Raw genomic sequence first — 22,450 nt, 5'->3', positions numbered from 1 at the left:
CTTTGTGACTGTGGGAGGAAACCGGAGCACCCGGAGGAAACCCACGCAGACACGGGGAGAACGTGCAAACTCCACACAGTCAGTCGCCTGAGGGGTTTAGGGTGAGAGGGGAAAGATATAAAAGAGACCTAAGGGGCAACTTTTTCCCGCAGAGGGTGGTACGTGTATGGAATGAGTTGCCAGAGGATGTGGTGGAGGCTGGTACAATTGCAACATTTAAGAGGCATTTGGATGGGTATATGAATAGGAAGGGGTTTGGAGGGATATGGTCCGGGTGCTGGCAGGTGGGACTAGATCGGGTTGGGATATCTGGTTGGTTTGGACAGGTTGGATTGAAGGGTCTGTTTCCATGCTGTACATCTCTATGACTCTATGACTCTCAGTATTATAGATAATTGTAACAATAGCTTGAATTTATTTAGTACCTTTAATGTTGTAAAACATGGCAAGGCATATGCCAGGAATATAAAGAGGCACAACTTGATTTTAACCTCACATAAGGATATATATGCTTGTGTCTCCATAGACGCTGTCTGATTTGTGAAGTATTTCCTGCCGTATTTGCTTTTGTTTAAGGAGATATGAATACAGGTGTCCAAAAACCTGGTCAAAGACGAACATTTAAACATGGGGAGTTGTTTCAGGAGTGTCCACTTCGATAATTATAAAGAGTTAATCTGTGCTGCTTCAGTTTATTAATTTGTTCTTTTAATAACACTTATTTAATGTTAAGTAGAAATTACGCACCCACTCTCGGCCCACGATGTCACTAATAATGTGATTGTTTTTATGCCAAAATTGGAAATAGGTTATTCTTTCCAAATGCCACCCACATTCACACACCTGCAAACACAAATATCCCCATGCTTAGGTCACATACCTTTTATATTCCATTACAATGAGTTTTCTGTGACAATGAAGATTAATTACAAAAGGTTTCCTCATGGGGCCACATACAAAAGATTTTGCAAATGTAAGACGGACCAACAGCAGCCAGTGGGCCAATGCATCACAACTGGCATGAAAATCCATTATCCCATTTACCGGTATAAACCTGAGCAGGATTTGAGTAAATCTGCCCCCAGGACAGCATTAACCTATATGCCGTTTTCCATTGATATTACATATTCGCCACGCAGTTGCAAATGTGTGGTATCCCTGATTCAGAACATATTAAATGGATTTGTTTTTATGCACAGTCTAAGGAAATGACTTTAAGTAAATCTACCTGAAATAATTATATGCCATTTCCAAGCTGTAGTAATAATGCTTCCGGAAATATATTTGATTGATGTAGTTTTTTTTGTTGAAAGAACATCTCAGGAAGGTGGTTTAGGATTGAAACTACTTAACTTGGAGTGGTATATTGCAGTGAGTTACAGGATCTCATTGGGCATGTTTTATGCATGGGATTGGTTAAGAGCTGCTCAGCAGCTACCACCGATATCGCTCCATTCTAATCATTCATCGCATCCTGTAATTGCAATAGAATTCCTTTCGGTCGGTATTTTATCTTCAGTCAGGAGATTGGAATTATTTGCCTGTAAAACAAAGATAGACTGAACATTTCATGAAGCAGTTGTAACCTATTAAGAACAAGGCACATCCAAATTGGACTTTATCTTCTGAATCTCTTGTCCACAGTGATCTGCTTTGAAATATGGTAATTTACATAGTTAAATATAATGGCTGTCCTAAGTAATCTCAAAAGTAAATAGAATCATAGAATCTCACAGCATTCAACCCACAATGGCTAAGCTACCTCTATAAGAGCTGCCCACATTCTTGCTCTTCTTGGCCAAGAACTATGCAAAGTAAAAATTAACTTTATTTCTTCAAATAAAACAGAAAATAATTATCTAACCACTAATTATAATTTCTTTCTCTAACCTATCTGTTACTTTCCCTTGTTGTGGTTCTGTTCGCCGAGCTGGGAATTTGTCTTGCAAACGTTTCATCCCCTGTCTAGGTGACATCCTCAGTGCTTGGGATCCTCCTGTGAAGCGCTTCTGTGCTGTTTCCTCCGGCATTTATAGTGGCCTGTCTCTGCCGCTTCCGGTTGTCAGTTCCAGCTGTCCGCTGTAGTGGCCGGTATATTGGGTCCAGGTCGATGTGTTTGTTGATAGAGACTGTGGATGAGTGCCATGCCTCTAGAAATTCCCTGGCTGTTCTCTGTTTGGCTTCACAGGAGGGTCCCAAGCACTGAGGATATCATCTCGACAGGGGATGAAACGTTTGCAAGACAAATTCCCAGCTCGGCGAACAGAACCACAACAACGAGCACCCGAGCTACAAATCTTCTCCCAAACTTTGAATTACTTTCCCTTCTATTATGCTAGTCTGATAAAACTCCCAATTAAGATTTACAGAACAACACTTCTTATCTCAAAACCAGGCAGCTGTAAGTTGTTGTCTTTGGATCTTCCTGTGTCGTCTTTCTCCTTGTTAGGAATTTCTGCATCACAGGTTACTGATTGAAAAGGTACTTTTAAGAGAGAGCTACATGCTGGGCCATGGCAGTTCTCCACTCAACTGTTCAATTTTTTCAATTTTCTTTTTCAATTTTCCCCCCAGTCTTATACCCCAGAGTAGGTTTTATTAATGCATATATCCATTGCTTTCTGAAAGTTACAACTGAATCTATTTTCAGTGCCCTTTCTGGTACACAATTCTGGACAATAATAACTGGTATTGGCATTTAAGAGTGGTATATATGCAAGAGCTGTTTCGCCTTCAGCTGTCATTAGAGTCAAGAGTGTGGTACTGGAAAAGCACAGCAGGTCAGGCAGCATCCAAGGAGCAGGAGAATCGACGTTTCAGACGTAAGCCCTTCATCAGGAAAGAGGTTTATGGGCCAGGGAGGGCTTGGAGATAAATGTGAGGAGGGTGGGGTTGGGGGAGCAGCTGGGAATGTGATAGGTCAATGAAGGTGGGGGTGAAAGTGATAGGTTGGAGAGGAGGGTGGAGCGGATAGGTGGGAAGGAAAATGGACAGATCAAGAGGGTGTTGCCGATTTGGAGACTTGGGACTGAGCTAAGGTGGGGGGAGGGGAAATTAGGAAACTGGTGAAATCCAAATTGGTCCTGTGTGGTTGCATGGTTCCAAGGTGGAAGATGCGGCGTTCTTCCTCCAGGCGACGGGTGATTAGGGTTTGGCGATTAGTATCATGGGATCCTGAGCACAGAATGGAAAAAGGCCTTGGGTTTCAAATGCAATATTATCATACAGCTGGACTGAAGTGCTGGCCTTAGGTTGTGGGTCTGCATCTTGAAGTGGGGCTTAAATCTATTATTCATTTGTAACTGGACCAGTGAGCCAAGCTGAAACGTAGATTTTTTTTAAAATGTTAATATTGGAAAATCTTAATCAATGGACAATTTGAGCCAGATTTTCTGAATTTAAATTAGTTTTTGTAGAACACAAGCAATCAGTCAATGAGGACACATTGTTTTTAAGAAACCAATTCTGGCATTTACTAGTGGTACAACTGAACAGTTTAGCAACAAAGACCTTAGGTTTGTCAAATGAAATAATGGAAATATCACCTTATGATTCTGTGCTTGATCTGTAAACTCTCTAAAGATGATCTGAGAATTTTTTCTTAAAAACGGCTATGCCAAAATGCAAATAGTTTCAAAAGTTGAATGAGTGGGCAAATGTTTAGCAAATTTTTCAAAACTTTGACTCTATTTGAGTTTGAAGAATTAAGCAGTGTTATATTATTTTGCTGGAAATAGACCACAGAATGATGCCTGCAGAGAGATTTGGGTTTCCCTGTACATAAATCACAAAGTTAGCATGCAGCTACAGCAAGTAATTCGGAAGGCAAATTAAATATTAGCCTTTATTTCAAGGGTTTGAAGGAGGAAAGTAGGGGTCTAACCACACAGAGCATTTGTGAGACCACAAAGTACTGTGTACGGTTTTGATCCCCTTGCTTAAGAAGGGATGTACTTGTATAGGAGATGGTTCAGAGAAGGTTCAGTCGGCTAATTTCTGGGCTGAAGGGATTCTCCTATGAAAAAAGGTTGGGCCTGTAATCATTGAGTACTGGAAGAATGAGATATGAATGTTTCCTTTAGTGAAGGAATCTGGAACTAAGTTTACAGTTTAAGGAAAAGAGACCTATTTGAGATTACATCGAGGAGGAACGTCCCTCAGGTGACTTGAAATTTTTTACTTCACAGAAAGTAGCGGAGCTAGATTTTGATTATATTCAAGCCTGAGTTAGATAGATTTTTGATCTTCAAGAGTCAGGCAGGGCAACATCTCTGACAATATAACCTTCCTTCAGCAATGTACAGATTGCTTTGATGATATATTGTGGCCAATCATGCCATGATATCTGCACGTTTTTTTCTTTGAAACCTTCTTTTTACATATTAGATTAAATTAGATTCCCTACAGTGTGGAAACAGGCCCTTCGGCCCAACCAGTCCACACCGACCCTCCGAAGAGTAGCCCACCCAGACCCATTTCCCTCTGACTAATGCACCTAACTCTATGGGCAATTTAGCATGACCAATTCACCTAGTGTGCATGTCTTTGGATTGTGGGAGGAAATCGGAGCAACCAGAGGAAACCCATGCAGACACGGGGAGAATGTGCAAACTCCACACAGACAGTAGCCAGAGGCTGGAATAGAACCTGGGTCCCTGGTGCTGTGAGGTAGCAGTGCTAACCACTGAGCCTCCGTGCCACCGCCTCCCCCCCCCCCCCCCCCCCCCCAAGAGTCCCTACAATTTCACATATAGGGTGCAAATTTGTCATAAGTAAACTAACCAGCTTTCTCATCTGATGGTAGGTGGCTAATTGAGGAGATGGCAAGCTGAGGTCCTTACGTAGCCATTTATTGACCACTTAAAGACCATAATGAGTGGCAGGGGAAGTCTTGGTCGGGGAAGTTCCTAATGGACCTTCTCCAGAATATAGTTATTGATGTAGTGAGAAAATGGTGAGTATTTTTCCAGGCCAATTCTTCCAATTATTTCCCCTCTGTCTGCCTCTAGGGAGGCAAACACTGCCTATACTGTTTCAGTCTTTACTTTTACTGCACATGCCTATTCAGAAAGATCAACTCATGTAATTAGCATGCTACCATGCACTGATATAAATTGTGTATTGTCAAGTGTAACATGTTTATGATTCTTCTCTCTGAGTCGGAAGCTTATGGGCTCAAGTCTTAGACCAGAGGCATTAGCTCAAAGTCTAGGTTCACACTCACTATGGAGTGAGATATCATTATCACATTGGGCTGTTTGTGGAAGTTTGCATCCTTTACAATGGCAACTGCATTACCTACAATTTCAGGACATCCAAAAGTATCTTACCACTAATAAAGTACATTTGAAGTTTAATTGTTATTGTAAAGATACTTTTGGACATTCCTGAAATTGTGGGCTATGCTATACTGGTGCAAAAGTCAAACATGTATAATTTTTAGGGCAGGAGGCTCACCTCATCAAAATACATTGTTAAAAAATGTCAACACGATAATTAATGAAATATTCAAGCTATCTTCAATTTACACATTGTGGTGAGAGCTTTATCTTTGAGACTGAGTGACCCATTTGCCCTGTCACTTACGCAGCATTCAGTATACCATTCTTCAGTGTGAAAACCCTTTTACTTTGTTGCATATGATGCCACTCACAATGTAATAACTTGGTGTTCTCTCTTTTGAGGTTATCTACGTACATCATAGCGTGAAGTGTACTAAATCATCAAAATGCATAGTAGAACTTTATTGTAAGCAAATATATCACTGGAAGTGAGTCATTTGTAACAGAATAGCTTTATAAACACGAAGTTATTTGCCCTTCAATTCAATATATCCGTATCTGTTTCTTTGTATTTTTAATACAAGGAAATTTGACAGGAGAATGGCATTATTGGAAGCAATAATCAGTCAATATGATTGTTCTGTAAGTGTCAAAATGCATTGAGTAAATTTATCCTTGTTTATGCAAGTCTTAGTGCACATTGGATTTGGCACAGAATGTTTTGATCAGAAATCTTGCTGTCTGGCAGTTTAGTTGGTGTCCATTAGGTTTGAATGTTCTGGCTGCATGTTTACTTTGGGGATTGGGCCTCATGTGAGGTATTTGCACAACCAGTACCATAGAGCTGGCCCCAGCTTAGCCACAAAGCCCTGAAAAATTAGCTATTAGTTTCCAAAAGACAAGCTCACCTTGGAGAAACACTCCTGAATGACAATGAAGGTCAAAATCTCAGAGTAAGCACTTTATTGTACAATTTTACAGTGGGTTGAACAACTATATTTTTAAATGTATGGACGTGTATTTTTAAAAGTGGCTAGGTAACCCTACTGTCACTACATGGACAAAGATGGTTTCCTTTCTCAGAGTGTCCAGAAATCAATGTCACTAGGTGAGAACAAACAAGGGATTTCTTTGAGTCCTTTGGAACCAGCCTAAGCTTCATTGGTGAAATACAGGCAAGATAGCCTGAGATTTTTCTGCACATTACTACTGCCACATTCAGCAAAGGCTAGGCATCAGTTCATCCCTTTCCCCTATAGTCAGTTGTTATCAATATTCTTGACTGACGTGGTTTGAGTTGGTACCGGAAGGACATTCCCATTTGTGGAGTAAATAACATGACTTGAGAAATTGTAAAAGGAAAGCAGTGAAACACTGTTTGCATAAATAGTGGCCTAAGTGCTGAAATGCTACCGCTAAATAATTTTAACCCCAAAGATAGTCTCAGCTCCTCACAAACTGTGCAGCTCATGTCTGTTATAGACCATGTAAAATTTGCATTCACTCATTGCACTGAAGTAGTAGGCAGTTTGTGATTCCCAGTCTTTTAAAAAGTGAGCATAAAGCACTCAGTAAAAGTACCCAACTTTCCCCTGCTGTTGAACAGCTGACATCTGATCTTGATTTAATGCCTCTGGGATTGTGGTGCGGCATACTGTCTCTTGTAAATTGCCAAGTTTCATGACTGGACCAGTTCTGGGTCAAACACACATCGTTTTGGCAAAGTACTCTCTCTGAAAGCGTGCTGATTTTGTATGTTTTCCTCCGGATTGAGAATTGCTTTTGACTGTTCTAGGAAGACAGTTCTTGATTCAGGCTGCTCCATAAGCCATTATGATTCCTAGTGGACTTAATTATACAGATCTTTGAATTTTTGTTTAAATATGAAAAATTGACATATACAGTGAAAGTAATTTAAAGGCAAGACTTTTAAAAAAATCATTCATGTTGTAATCTGTTTCTCCAGTTCCCTCAAAGCCTGAGTACACAAAATGCATAGTGTCATGCTGAGCTATTTAGACCAGGAAAATTTCAGGTTCACGTTTGGTCTGATCCATGCTAAGCTGGTCCAAAAAGAGGGGTCATGAACACAAGATAGTCACTCTAACTCAACAATGTTCAGATAAAATCTCTTCACTCAAATGTGGTGAGGGTGTGCCTGTCATTAACAGGAGTGATTAAGGCAAAAATCATAGATGGATTTAAGGGGAAGCTAGATGAAACATATAAGGGAAAGAGGAATGGACGATATGTTGGTTGGGTTTGTATTGAGTATAAGCAGCAGCATAGACTTGTGTAGCATGATCTGTTTCTGTGCTGTTATTTCAATATAGGTTTACTAATTTCAGCCTGGGATTTGTCAAAAGGTTTTTAAAAATGGCCTAACAAATCTCAATATAATGATAGACAACTATTCTGTAAATACCCTTGCCTCACCAGAACTTGTAAGCCCTCTACTTCAGTTCAATTGGTTTTGTCTTGATAGCCCAGAACAAGAAAAGGATTAAAGCCAAGGCAAAAACATGTTCTAAGCATCCCATCAATATTCATTAATCTCCGCTGGAAAATGTGCAAGCGTTCATGCCTCAAGGGTATTGTCCAACTTGGTGGGAATAGCAAATCTCTTTCTGGTGGTCACTGACCAAATTCTGATATGAGGAGGTTTTTGCAAAGACTTGGAATGGATTACATTTTGTCAAGACTTTTATATGTTGGAAAATCAACTGAGAAAATGGAAGTTTGGTCACTACTGTGTTCCAGAAAATATACCAGGTGCTTTTTTTTTGCAATTGGAAGGTTAAAGGTGGAACTGTATGGAGTTCATTTGTTGGTTACACAAGGTCATATTAGTTTTGGAGAAGCTGGATATGGTACATTTGTGAAACAAACTGGCATCGGGTACTTTTGCTTATTAATACCTTTTGGAGTTTTAAATTGCAGTTTGTGACAAACTTGGGAAGGGACCTACAAAAAAAACAAGTCTCTCTCATTCTCTGTGAGTGAAATGAAACAACACTCAAATACACTGAAAAGAAGAGCTTCTAATCCAAGCAAAGACTGGATGCACCTGACTAGCTAACAAATCGAGGATATTTTATTGCTGTGTGGTGAACAATACTATAGTTTCATCGCCATAGGAGAACTCAAAGTCACCTCATTCGATCCTTGTGGTTTGGTCAGAATTTGTTTCCTTTAGTCTATGTTTTCCACCCACCCTTGGTATTTCTGCAGACCTGTCTGTCCTGAGTATCCAATTAGTGAATGAATGTGTGCATGTTTGGAATTAAAGGGAATATTGTTTAGATTGCATAGTAATACTTAATAATCAGTTTTGTCACTTGTTAAAGGATAAGTTTGCTCATACTTTTGTTTGTTTTTAAGTAAAACCTAATGTGAGTTTTTGTCTTAGATAGCAATCAAGGTCGGTTAACTTAATGACTTGGTGATTCAGTTGGTCAGCTTATGGAATTGTAGGGCTTCGTTACCAGTGCACTCTTCCATCCAGGTTGCAATCATGTATACAGCTCCTTTCTCCACAGTAGGATATCCTAAAGTGCTTGATAGTCAATTAAGTATTTCTGGTCTGTACCTACTTTTGTAATGTAGAAAACAAATTGAAAATTATTTGGGCAAGGTGTTCAAAGGACCTTGTGACATCTGAAAATATTTTGAACCCAATATGAATCACAAAAAGAAGGGATAAGAGAAGTTGGAAAAATGGAAACAAGCTATTTAATATTGTTAATTATAATGTAACATGTCGGTTCAATGAAAGAGATGGGTGAATTTTCCTTTATAATGATAATGCCAGGCCACTTTGTTCAATGAAAGGCATTGGTGCACTCCAAAACACAGCATTGAAGTGGTGGCCTTTATTCAAAGTGAGTCAAAGATATGCAATGATGATGTGGTGAGGCTGGTGCATGTCTGATGCTACCCCCAGGATAAAGGAAGCAGGCAGTTAATGTCATGGACCATGTCCTAAGATGTTAGTAGGTGGAGGCCTGGAGGAGTGAGGGGTGTGCTGGAACCACATAGTAACCATCAGATTTTCATGTTGAATGTTGTTGCTGTCTTGTTTCTGTTCAGTGCCTGGTAAAATGACAAATTACATGTAAATTAGGTCAGATTTGGTAATAATGAGATGTTAATCCATGCAAGTCGGCCTCTTGCCGCTGGCTAACAAGATTCTCATCTCTGTGTAAAAACCTTGGGTGGAAAATTGGACGTTTTTTCACCATCAGGTGTCTTGTTCTTCTGTTCTTAACGTATTTTTCTATCTGACTTCCTGTTTCTACCTGTGACCTCCAGGGGAAGTTCCTCCTCAAGGTGGAAGCTTCCTAACCTGCAGCCATAACTCTCCCGTGAAAGATAGAAAACCCAGAAATAAAAATTCAAGGTCAGTTAAGTCAGATAAAAAGTATTATTTACCGTGTCTTGGCGAGGCCTGGCCTGTTCAGGTAGTGGTATAAGGGAACCTAAAAGAGGAAGACTTGGGATCTTTTTAGATGGAATAAATAGATAACATCTGGGTTTTTTTGTGGTGTCATGAATGGCTCATCCTGCATTTGACCGAGAATGTGTTTCAGTGGCTAGTGATTAGATTAGATTAGATTACTTAGATTAGATTACTTACAGTGTGGAAACAGGCCCTTCGGCCCAACAAGTCCACACCGACCCACTGAAGCGTATACTACCTAGACCCATACTCCTACATTTACCCCTTCACCTAACACTACGGGCAATTTAGCATGGCCAATTCACCTGACCTGCACATTTTTGGATTGTGGGAGGAAACCGGAGCACCCGGAGTGGTAGATCATTGTGTCCCCATTATTAGTAGGCACTGCTCTGTGGGCATAAAATTCTTGTGGAATGCTGGAACCCACTAAGTAAATATTTTATCAAGTTTTTTGTTGTATTAATCAATTATTTTAGATTTTGGTAGAAGATTTCTATATTAAAAGGTAAATATTCACTTTAATCTGATTGACAGGGTGTATCCAGATTTAAGCAGTACTTTATTTATATTTGACTTATCTACATTAAGACTGCTATTTATATCCCGACCTGTCATGTCTCTTAGAAACATGCATTGAATTACTTTCGTGTCGTCATAACGTTGAGACAACAATGACTTGGCTAGCAGGATCCTTATATCGCAATTAACAAATTGTTTTAATGTAGAACTTTTGACATAGCAAAATATCCTAAGGCATTTCACAGGATTGTAATAGAACAAACTCTGACACCAAGCCAAAGAACAAATTATCGGGACTTGTTTAATCATATAAGTAGCTTAAAAAGAGTCTTCAAAGAAGAGAAAAAGCAGAGAAGTTGAAGCAGGAATTTCCAAAGCACAAAGCTTAGGCTGCCAGTGGTTGAGTGATGCACCAAATTTCGAGAAATATGGAGATCTCAGAGGGTTGCAAAGGAATTTAGACAAAAAGCAAAGGATGAAACCATGGTGGGATTTGAACACCACAATGAGAAGTGGTCGGTCAGCACAGAGGTGATGCCTGAACAGAATTTATTGCGATTTAGGTCGGGTCAGAAGAGATTTGGTTCACAATCACAAGCTCATCAGTCTTACCCCAGAAACCTGAGCATGTAAATTAGGCTGACACTTGCAGTGTAGTACTCAAGATATTCTTCATTGTCAAAAGTGCTGTAATAAGGATGATAAATCTGCATTTTTCTTCTCTCAGCTGGACATAAAATCTGCCATGGCATTATTTTGAAGAAGAACAGAAAGTTTTCTCTGTTGTCCTGGTAAATATTTATCCTTCAGCCAAGACCAAAAACAGATGATCCAGTTATTTTTGCAATCACTCTTTGCGGGATCTTTCTCTGTGGAAATTATTTGCTGTGTTTCCTATGTTAAAAGAATGATTACGCTTCAAAAAGTACGTAATTAGCAGTTAAGGTGTTCTTGAAGTTAGCAAAGGTGCCAAAGAAACACTAATCTTCCTTTCTTTTATCTGCCTCCATACACTGAAATTTCTCTTGTTGACAGAATTGTCCACATTTTAAAGTTAACACACATCTAGCTTTGCATGCTCAATGACTTCATCTACAGTTCATTCTGCTGAAATGTGCATTGGTCAGTGCGATATGGCTATAATGCAATTAACAAAGTGTGGCCGTTGTTTGGATAACGCAAACTTTTACTGAAAGGATATAGTGATTTTCTATTAGTGATCTTCTACAGTGCAATTTTCTATAGCGGTTTTCCACAGTGCGATTTTTTTTATAGTGGTTTTCCATAATGCAAGTTTCCGTAACTGTTTCCCATGGTGTGAATTTTCTATATTGTTTTCCATAGTGCAAATCTTCTATAACGGTTTTCCATGGTGCGATTTTTCTATAGCAGTTTTCCATAGTGCAGTTTTCTATACTGTTTTCCATAGTGTGATTTTTTAATAGCTGTTTTCCATAGTGCGATTTTCTATAACAGTTTTCCATAGTGCGATTTTCTATAACAGTTTTCCATAGTGCGAATCCTCTATAATGGTTTTCCACAGTGCGATTTTCTATAGCAGTTTTCCATAGTGCAAATTTTCAATAGCAGTTTTCCACAGTGCGATTTTTCAATAGCAGTTTTCCATAGTGCAAATCCTCTATAACAGTTTTCCATGGTGCAATTTTCTATAGCTGTTTTCCATGGTGCAAATTTTCTATAACAGCTTTTCATAGTGCAATTTTCTTTAGCTGTTTTCCATAGTGCGAATTTTCATTAGCAGTTTTCCACAGTGCGATTTTTCTAAGTGTGAGGTTGCAGAGCAGCACAACTGTCACTTTATAGCAGAATGACCTGTATTTATTTCTACCTGTGAATGTTGATTTTAGTTCTTGCTACTAAAATACAAATCTGAATTATAAAAATGAATATAGTTTGGATTTGTATGCATGGCTGAAGAGTTCAAGATCTTTGCTGTCACACTTTTTTTAACCTTTGGGGGAGAGAACACTCTTAATAAATAGCATGACAATATGAATGAAGTAAAATACTTATATTTAGCTATTGGTTTATAAACTATGTCAGGTCATTTTAAAATGATTCAGATAACTCATTCAATTATCCTTGGTTAAAAGGAGCCATTTGTAAAGTAAAATTGACTATTTTTGTATGGTCTAAACACTCAGTTAATCGTGTATTCTTGTTTTAAATGGAAATATTTGGACAAGCCTTAGATTTTGATTTTGGCTTGGTGTTCACACTCCCGGACTGGTATTGAAGGCTATCCTTGACTTACCAGGACCCCTGACCGAAGGCTATCTCACTTGACTTGACTGAGGACTGCTGACAGTCATGAAAAATGTCTTGGCTTTGTATCTATGCCCAGCGAGACAAGAGTACTGTGAGCCTAATATCTCTGGCTTAATGACCAGATACAAATGGAAAATCAAGATAGGGGTGCTGAGAGGATCCAGGTTTGCTTAGAGTGAGTGAGAGGTGAGAAACCAAGTGAAGAGCCCACAGATACAGCCCAGTCCAGTCCATGAACTGGGTGTGGGTCTCTGAGCACACAGTGTCCTTGCTGCAGTATTACCATGAGAGTTGCAGTGCAGCCTGAGATGCAGCACTGAAGTACAGAACTATTCTGTGAGTGCATGAAAGAGATACCATGATGTGCTCAGAGGCTGGCATGTCAGATGTCAATGTCTGTAAACCTAGGGTGAATGTGACTGGTACCCATGGAGTATGTCCTGAAGTTTGGTGCTTATGTCCAGCAGCAAAGTCCTTTGGAGCAAGCAGCCATCTGAATCGCTGCCTATCTGCTTTGAATTGCATATTGAAAATTCTTAATACCCAGTTTGCTCCTGGGAAATGGTAGCCAATCTCATTCAGTGCCCTATAAGAGTCTACTCATTGTCTCCAAGAGGAAGATTTTTTTTCTTGGAAGAAGCACAGCATCATGCAGCATTTGCTCACAATTATGTTTAGTTACTGGAATGATTAGTGCCACCTTTCTGATGTATCAGTTACAAGCAGACAACTATGCATATGATTATCTCCTATTGCTGCTTCATCTCCAATGACTATTTGTGCCATGATAATTCTCCCCATCTCTTCCTCTTGTAATATCTCTTGTCTCTATACATGGCTTAACTCGTCTGGTGATGAAACCCTCACCCATAGTCTTGTTACCTCAGTCTCAATCACTCCGTTTGTCACAGAGCCTCTCTACACCTATAGTAAATATCTCTGACAGAGATGGCTTTGATCATTTTTTAAAAATTCTCTATCCACTTTTATTGTGTCCAACCATGAAAAATACTCCCCTTAGGTCACTTACCTCAGCACAACTAAACTCACAGCTATCCAGCCTTTAATCCATCATGGTATCTTGAAAGCAATTGATTTGCTAAATTACATCCGATTCACCACCTTGCGTTGACCCTACTGGAACTAGTACGCTTTCCCATTCTAATTATTCTTCTCTGTATCCCCCTCATTTCTATTCCCTTACATTCACAGTGCATAGACTTGAAGATCCTTGGTGAGAGCTATATCGACCATTTATCACCCGATCTGGCTAGACCATTTTCAGAGCTATCTGAGGATTGCTGTCCATCACTGAAGTTCAGAGATAATTTAGGGAAAGTGATAATAACACCTGGCTTCTTTTCTTCACCTTTAAATATCGTCTTAAACTATCATCTTCTCCTTCCTCCATGCTCAACATTAACAATAATAAGCACATTTTTGTCAGAAAGATTGCAACCAGCCAATCAGCTGCCTGTGCTACTTCCCACCCTTTCCCATCCACTGGATCTAATTTCCTTTAATGTACACCCATACCTTATCCCTAAACTCTCACCTTGCATTTTTCACTTTTTTTCTTGTTCTTTCTTCAAACACAACTTGTTGATGAGACCACCTTTTGTACTCCAGACCCTGTTTTCGCTAAATTATATTTTTTTTAAATTCCTAAATAAATGTACGTTGTTATTGTGGAAGGGCCGTTTGGGGCCTTGGATGGAGGTGAAGGTGTTGCAGATCAATGCCCCTCACAAGCCACTTTCCCCTGCCACTGCAGGAATTGCAAAACCTGCGCTCACACCTCCCCCCTCACCTCCATCCAAGGCCCTAAAGGAACCTTCCACATCCATCAAAATTTCACTGCATGTCCACCCGTGTTATTTATTGTATCCAGTGCTCGTGATGCGGTCTCCTCTACACTGGGGAGACCAGACACCTTCTCGCAGAGCGCTTTAGAGAACACCTCTGAGACACCTGCACCAATCAACCCCACCACCCCGTGTCCGAACATTTCAACTCCCCCTCCCACTCTGCCGAGGGCATCAGGTCCTGGGCCTCCTCCATCGCCGCTCCCTCATCACCCGATGCCTGGAGGAAGAATGCCTTATCTTCAGCCTCGGGACCCTTCAACCCCAGGGCATCAATGTGGATTTCACCAGTTTCCTCATTTCCCCTCCTCATGACCTGTCCGACCTGTCAATCTTCCTTCCACCCATCCGCTCCACCCTCCACTCCGACCTATCACCTTTAGCCCCACCTCCATCCACCTATTGCACTCTTAACTACCTTCTCACCAGCCCCACCCCCCTCCCATTTATCTGTCCACCCGTGCAGCTCCCAACCTCATTCCTGATGAAGGGCTCTGGCATGAAACGTCGATTCTCTTGCTCCTCGGATGCTGCCTGACCAGCTGTGCTTTTCCAGCAACACACTCTCAACTCTAATCTCCAGCATCTGCAGACCTCACTTTCTCATACCAAGACCAGTTTACATGTTACTCCACTTCTCATTGATCTATCTTACATAGCTCCTAGTCTGTCAGCATTTGCCCCAAGAGTGGCATGGTGGCTTAGTGGTTGGCACTGCTGCCTCACAGTGCCAGGGATCTGCGTTCAATTCTATCCTTGGGTGACTGTCTGTATGGAGTTTCCATGTTCTCTCCGAGTTTGTGTGAGTTTCCCCTGGATGCTCCAGTTTCTTCCCACAGTACTGCAGGTTAGGTGGATTGGCCATGCTAAAGTGTCTATAGTTTCCAGCATTGTGTAGGTTAAGTGAATTGGCCATTGGAATTGAAGGGTTACAGGGATGTGGAGAATCTGGGAGGGGATGCTCTTTGGAGGGTCAGTGTGGACGTGATGGGCCAAATGGTCTGTTTCCACACTGTTGGGATTCTATGATGATTTAAATTTTAAAATGTTTATTGTTTTGTTCTAATTCCTCTGTGTCACTGCCATTTACCTATCTTTGTGATATACTCCTGCCGAGCAAGCTTCCTGATGAAGGGCTTATGCCTGAAACATTGATTCTCCTGCTCCTTGGATGCTGCCTGACCTGCTGTGCTTTTCCAGTGCCACACTTTTCAACAAGCTTCTGAGATCATTGAGTTCCATTAGTTCTGATCTCTTGCACATCCATATGCTCAAACGCTAATGACCGTGCCTTCAGGTATCTAGGCCCTAAGGTTTGGAATTTACAAGTGGGTCTCTTGATTTGAGCAGAATTACTGTCTCATGAGTAGATGTATATCACTGTGTTGACTGCCGTGAGCTGCTTACTCCAGAGGCCAATCTCAGACTAACATTGTCGTGTCACTGTTGCATTTAAATGACATTAACAGGCTGTTTTGAATTTACCTTGGTGATAAGGGCCATATATTCTGTGCAGCTACTTGATGTAATCTTTTTGGCTGATTAGAACTCAAACTAGCTAAAGTGATGACCCTTTCAGTTATCATATTAGCCTCCAAGCTTTATTTTGTAAGAAAAATCTCAGAAATGTAAGGATATTCAGGTTTTTTTTACAACTTACTTAGAAATACTATCTGTAAAAGCTGACTACAAAGTGGCTGCTGGATAATAGTAAAGAAACGGTTTTATAATTGTAGGTCAGGCAGCCATTTGATTTTTATTATACCTTTGAGATGCTATTTCACCATGATATGATAGCCAGATGTTCCTGTTTCGGTCATGTGATTGCAGAACATCCGCAGTATCACAAGTTTACAGCCTCTAGGGCTTCTCAGGGTGGATAAAGTTAATCTTTCGTTTGCCAGTAGGAGACTTCATCAGAAAAACATTGAAGTGGATAGCAAATGGGAAAGTGCGTTGTCTTTTAGAAGGAATTATGTCTGCAGTGATGTATTTTCAAGATAAGTTATGGTTATACTTTCCTGAATGAATGTATCTTTTAAAGTATAGAGGAATGATTCAATTTATACCTCCAAAGGTATGTTCCTTCTAAGAAGTTTCCAAAGGCTTTTTCATGTAACAGTTAGAGTCAATCAACCCTTAAAGATTATATTTGTCAGAAAAAAACTCAAACAGCAGTTATTACTTCACAAAGCAAACCTCTTGGGAGTATTAAAGGAAGTTGAGGGTAAAAATTTCAGTCACTTTTGGACAGAGAATGAACATACTTGTCTCTCAGTCTTTTCCTGTATAATGGCCTACTCAGTACTCTCATTCTATTTCATTAAAGTAACCACTCATCATGGTTTGAAAATGCTTTGAAAGGTGTCCATCCTGCCATCGTGCAGTGAAAACAGCCAGCACTTCTTAAGGTTAAAAGTAACTAGAATATTAAGTTACATTTGAAGAGCTAGACCAGCACTTTATATCGACACATAAACATGAGAAGAAAATATAAGTATTTAATTCACTTGAAGGGCTGTTGTGGTGCAGTAGTAGTGTCCCTACCCAGGATCAGGTTCCACCTGCTCCAGAGGTATGCAATAACATCTCTGAACAGGCTGATTAGAAAATATCTGGTACTCATTTGAGGGATCTGGATCACAGAATAAATCATGAGATCATCATCCCAAGATTAAGTTGAGTGATTTTTGATGTAATGCATCAATAGATATAAATTCATCCATCTTGTATCTCCATTATGAGTGTCATTTTACTTCTCAAATTCCTACTTTAGAGCCCCATTCAAAGTTGAAGTGCAATTTGCAATTGGCAGGATTCTTTTAGGAATCACAACATCTGAATAACTACACTATTTGGTGAGGAAAAGCATTTTATGAACCCTCCTGTCTCTGCACACATCTCAAAATCTTAGATCAGCATACACCTCCTTCATTTTGTCAGTTTCTCATATTTCAAATTCAGAATTTCTTTATCTAGATAAGACATATACAAATGTCTTAATCTTGGAAATCTGTCATCCTTCCAATGTCATGTTTCAAACTGTCAAAAATATAAAATTAGAGAAGCAATTTCTTTTGGAACCAGGAACTTACCAGCAATTGCTCTCTGCCAACCTTCCTAATCAGCACCAATTAACTTCTAATTAATTTCAGGGTGTGCCTGTTAACTGTAATTGAATGCTGTGTCCGAAAAGGAACAAGTTGGATAAACACAGCTGTACCAATAATATCTTATGTGTTGTCTGGTGGAATATGCCTCTAATTATAAAGTACTTCATCATCAAGTTTTCTTTCAGAAACAGAAAAGAATAGTTTTAAGTATTTTCCATGTTTCCCGTAATTCCTCTTTACATATCGCTTTGTGTTCAGGCTAACTCCCTTTAGTCTGAGTGTCTTGGTCATCCAATTTGGGGCATGATCCATCTGCCAAGACTGAAGCATTTGGTTCGAAGTATGACCTAACTTGACACAGTTCAATCCTAAAAAGAAACAATTCCATGCATTTAAATAGGGCAATCAATGTATTGGTGTGATCATAGCTATCTATTCCTGGTATTTCCTCACAAGTTTGTTACAAGTTTGCAAGGTCTTGATATTTCAGTTTTTCCTGATTGTTCATTTTACCAGCCACCTGAAAATAAGACATTTCAGATAAATTACAACTGAATTTGAATCCCTATTTTAGTCTTTATTCAAATTACATTACATTCATGTGTTGTCCCATCTCTGGGTCATTGGTGGTGTGTTTTTTTAATATGGAAGGAAGAATCATCCAGGGCAAGTCCTCCCTGGTTAATGTTCATTTGGCCAATCAGATTAATTGAAATTGGCTGGAGGCAATTGAGGGAAAATTTAAAACAAAAACTATTTTTAAAACCAGTCTGTAGAATCTTGGGCCAGAATTTGTAGAAACATGATGCATTTATGATATGTTTTGAGAAGATTTGTAGCTCAGGTTGAGGTTCTGGATATAGGTTTACTCACTGAGCTGGAATGTTCATTTCCAGACGTTTCGTCACCCTACTAGGTAACATCATCAGTGGGCCTCCACTGAATGTACAATTGACAGAATTTCATGGAAATGGTGCCAAGGAAAATGACCTCTAGTTAGGGGCAGTGACGTTTCCTGGGGTCCCTCTGCTTTAGTCCTGATGACCCTCCCTGAATTCCATTGTTTTCAGTCCACACAGTCTTTTCCATTCCATTAAAATTCCTTGGAGTGCCCAATTTGCTGACTCGACTCTGCTCTGTGTTCCTTCTGCTACTTAGCCAGAAGCATAATGGCATTGTTGATCTGAGTGCTGGCTGGTTTTTTGCTGTAAAATCAATTTTCCTCAACAAAGGGATCTTTTTACTGAGACAAGGCAAAACACCTGTAGGTACAAGAAATCTGAAAAATAAAGTCAAAATACTCAACAGGTCAGGTAGCATCTGTGGTGTGAGGAACAGAATTCATTTTTAGGTTGATGTCCGTTTTCACTGAATTCTGCTGATTTACTCAGCACATATAAAAATACACTTTTGAACATTTTAGTTGTCCGAAAAGTTCTTTATTAAATGGAATTGAATCTTTGAAAGCCATTTAGTTTCAGTGCTCACTTAGCCATTGCTAGCTTTAACATAGACCCAAAAATATTTTGTTTTGGAACTCATATTGATAAATACAGTTATGTACAATTCAGCAGACTGCTATGTGTTTTAAGAATAAACTCGTTTATTTAGAGAGTTAAGGTATCTATTGGAGACCACGCGGCTGCTCTAAATTTTAAAGTTATGAATATATGAAAAGAATTATTAAATAATTACTTCCTGACATCTTTTGCATTGAGATTTTAATATATTAAACTGCAAAGTACAAGGCATGTGTTTTGAAATGGATTGGCCCACCAACATCTGAAAACAATTACAATTTAGAAGCCCTCAATTAGCTCAGGTGCCTGCAGTCACACATTGACTGCCTGTTTTGCACCAAAGGATAACTTAACAAAGCCTAATATTAATCTGATTAAAAATAGTTTTTTTTTGTAACTTCCAAACTGGAATTTACCAGTCGAGTGCAGGCTTTTATAAAACAGCAGTAAAAGTGTACGATTGTGCAACACTGTGCATGATCATAATTGGAATTGATGGCAAATGTTTGACAATGGCCATTGGCTGCTGCACTCCTCTATGATATACTTTAATGAGTTCTCCAATTAATTTTAGCATAAGCTAGACACAGGGAAGGCCAAAAATGTACACATTAAATTTATTTATTCTCAAACGCTCAACACAATGGCATAAATTTCATAGGCATGATTGTGTTAAAATGGTGTACTTTTCTATTTATTCACTTCTCTCCACCAATATTGTCAGCATTGAGCAGTGACTTCGTTTTAATCTATGGACATGCAATGCTGTTAAATTTTGATACACATGGTTGTTTTCAGTTTCAATGTTTGCTTGCTTTTTTTCTCATTGTGAATTGTTTATCACAATTCATGCTCTCCAGCTGGAGAAGTGGGCCAATGTAAGTCATAGACTGGTGGGAAATCAGCATTCTGCAATTTCAGATCAGGATAGGTATTTGAGTAATAGAGTGGGCCAGACACGATTTATGCCCTCATCCATAAGTAAATGAAGATTTATGAAACGTCAGTGCAGGGAACCACGTGAAAGTATTGGCACACGGTTTGGGTCACTCACTGCAAATATTGATATTTTGTTAGAGAACTCATTTTCGCTTTCAAAAAAGATCTTGCAAAGTATCAGCTGTTCACCTATTAATGTAAACCCTTCTTAAAATGGATGTACAGCCATTGTGTTTGTAAATAAGCAAAGGCCGAAATCTGTTGATGCCACAAACCATCTGCATTCTTCCTGGAGATCCTGATTAAAAAGGGTGCTTAAGTCTGGTGATAACCTTTCCAGAAAAGGAAAGGGAAATTAGCCTAATAGTTAATCTTGTAATCCAAATGCATGTAACTTTGAATGTTAGGTGTTCAATGGTTTAAGTACTTTTTTTCACTAAAGGTGCTATATAAATACAAGTTGTTGTTGTTGAATTACAAGATTATGGATTTAGTGCAAGTTCATTGAAATTTCTTGGGAAAGGATAGTCTTGGCTGATCAACAATGATTACCCACTACTCATTAAGGTGGAAGTTGGCTGCCACCTTGAAGAGCTGCAGACAAATTGCTGTTAGGAAGGAATTGCAGGATTTTGAGCTTATGCTTATGAAGGAAGAATTACATATATCAAAGTAAAGATGGTGCTTCAGTTAGAGAGACGCTTGGAGGTGTTGCTATTCTCATGTGCCTACCCAGAATCCATTTGGTTAAAAATGCAAAGTGGTGTTAGACAGCTTCAGATGCTGTTGACAAATTTATAATAGTAATATTCTTTAACATGATGGATAAACAAAATCTAGGATGCTTAATGTTTCCAAATCGTACAAATCTCTGGTGATCAGCAACAATTGGCTCTGCTTCCAATTTCTGTTGAAGCCTTTTGAAATTTGCACAATTGTGTTGCCAAAATCTATGGTGTATTGAATAGAGTCAGTGATATTAAAATATATAATGTCTAATTGAAATGCTTGTAATCAAAAAACAGAGGCATCCCAACACAAGTGAAAACTGTGTGCATCGACACTGCAGAAATATTGAATTGCTCCCCCTCAGGAAATGCCTAGACAAAGATTTCAAACACATGTACCTCACTTGACCTAGGAAGTAATAATATTGTGACCCTCACCAGTGGAGTTAGTGAACTTCCAGTTATAGCTGGCTGCTTCCTGCATTGGTCTTAGAAGAGGAAGGAAGGATGCGGTAGTGTCCTCAGGGGTGGGGAGGGGGTGGAAATCAGTGCTTGCTTAATGTGAATACAAGAACTAGTTTATTAATTCCAGGCTGCACAGAGATTACTATCACTCTTGTTTTTGGCAGCGTTGATATATTTTTGTCATCCTGTTTATGAGGAAAATGAACATCAGATCTAAACGCATGTAATCCAAGTTTTCAAATATGTTGTGCATTTTTCACTGTTGATATCTAACCTTCTGAAAGTCATCTTGAGTACCTCGAGATCCCCTGATGGTCCTCTCTAGTTCTAGAAAGTAAAATAGTTTTGTGTTCACGCCAACTTGGTAGCTAATTGGAATACTACTGTTGCATCAATGGCCTCGGAATGAGTAACTACTTGAAATTCATGGTTTTCCAAAATTAAGTAATTGATATTATAAATGTCAGGTTTTTTTCCCCATTTAAAAGAAATGATGCAGTTGGTCAGGATCTGGCACGGTGGGCGGCACGGTGGCACAGTGGTTAGCACTGCTGCCTCACAGCACCAGAGACCCGGGTTCATTTCCCGACTCAGGCGACTCTCTGTGTGGAGTTTGCACATTCTCCCCGTGTCTGCGTGGGTTTCCTCCGGGTGCTCCGGTTTCCTCCCACAGTCCAAAGATGTGCAGGTTAGGTGAATTGGCCACGCTAAATTGCCGATAGTGTTAGGTAAGGGGTAAATGTAGGGGTATGGGTGGGTTGCGCTTCGGCGGGGCGGTGTGGACTTGTTGGGCTGAAGGGCCTGTTTCCACACTGTAAGTAATCGAATCTAATCTAAACTCTTGGTATTCTTTCTGGTGGAGTAATCTCCAGTTCTATTTAATTCAGCCTTTTTTCTTCTTCTTTTCCTGAGAAGCCTATCAAGCCCAATTGAGGCTGAATATAATGCAAAGTTACTGTATCTACAAGTGAATTTTAGTTCTGCTGTGAAAATTTGAAGCCAATGCTGCTGCTTTTGCCAACATCTTCATATTTCAAATCGAAGGAGGTATAGTGGGCAAGTTATAGACAGGCAGGTAGTTTTGCTCATCTTTATGACCCACAAAGTCTGATTTTCCCAGATGTCACTCTTGGTGTTGCAGGCACTACCTATCTGTACCAAGCATGTGGAGAACACCAGGCATCCATTTGCTGCCCAGGTTGGAGGAGTTTCCAGATGTGCCAAAATACAGTCTGTATATATTAACATGGGAAATAGGTATAGGTTTT

General features: G+C 39.6%; 1 protein-coding gene across 1 annotated transcript in view; it reads left to right on the top strand.

The window, feature by feature from the left end:
* Positions 1-22,450, top strand: part of lmf1 (lipase maturation factor 1) — a 492,498-nt gene that overhangs the window by 335,346 nt on the left and 134,702 nt on the right. The window lies entirely within an intron of this gene.

This window comes from Chiloscyllium punctatum, chromosome 40, assembly GCF_047496795.1.
Source record: "Chiloscyllium punctatum isolate Juve2018m chromosome 40, sChiPun1.3, whole genome shotgun sequence".
Classification (NCBI taxonomy): domain Eukaryota; kingdom Metazoa; phylum Chordata; class Chondrichthyes; order Orectolobiformes; family Hemiscylliidae; genus Chiloscyllium; species Chiloscyllium punctatum.
This window is presented reverse-complemented; position numbering and strand designations above follow the sequence as displayed.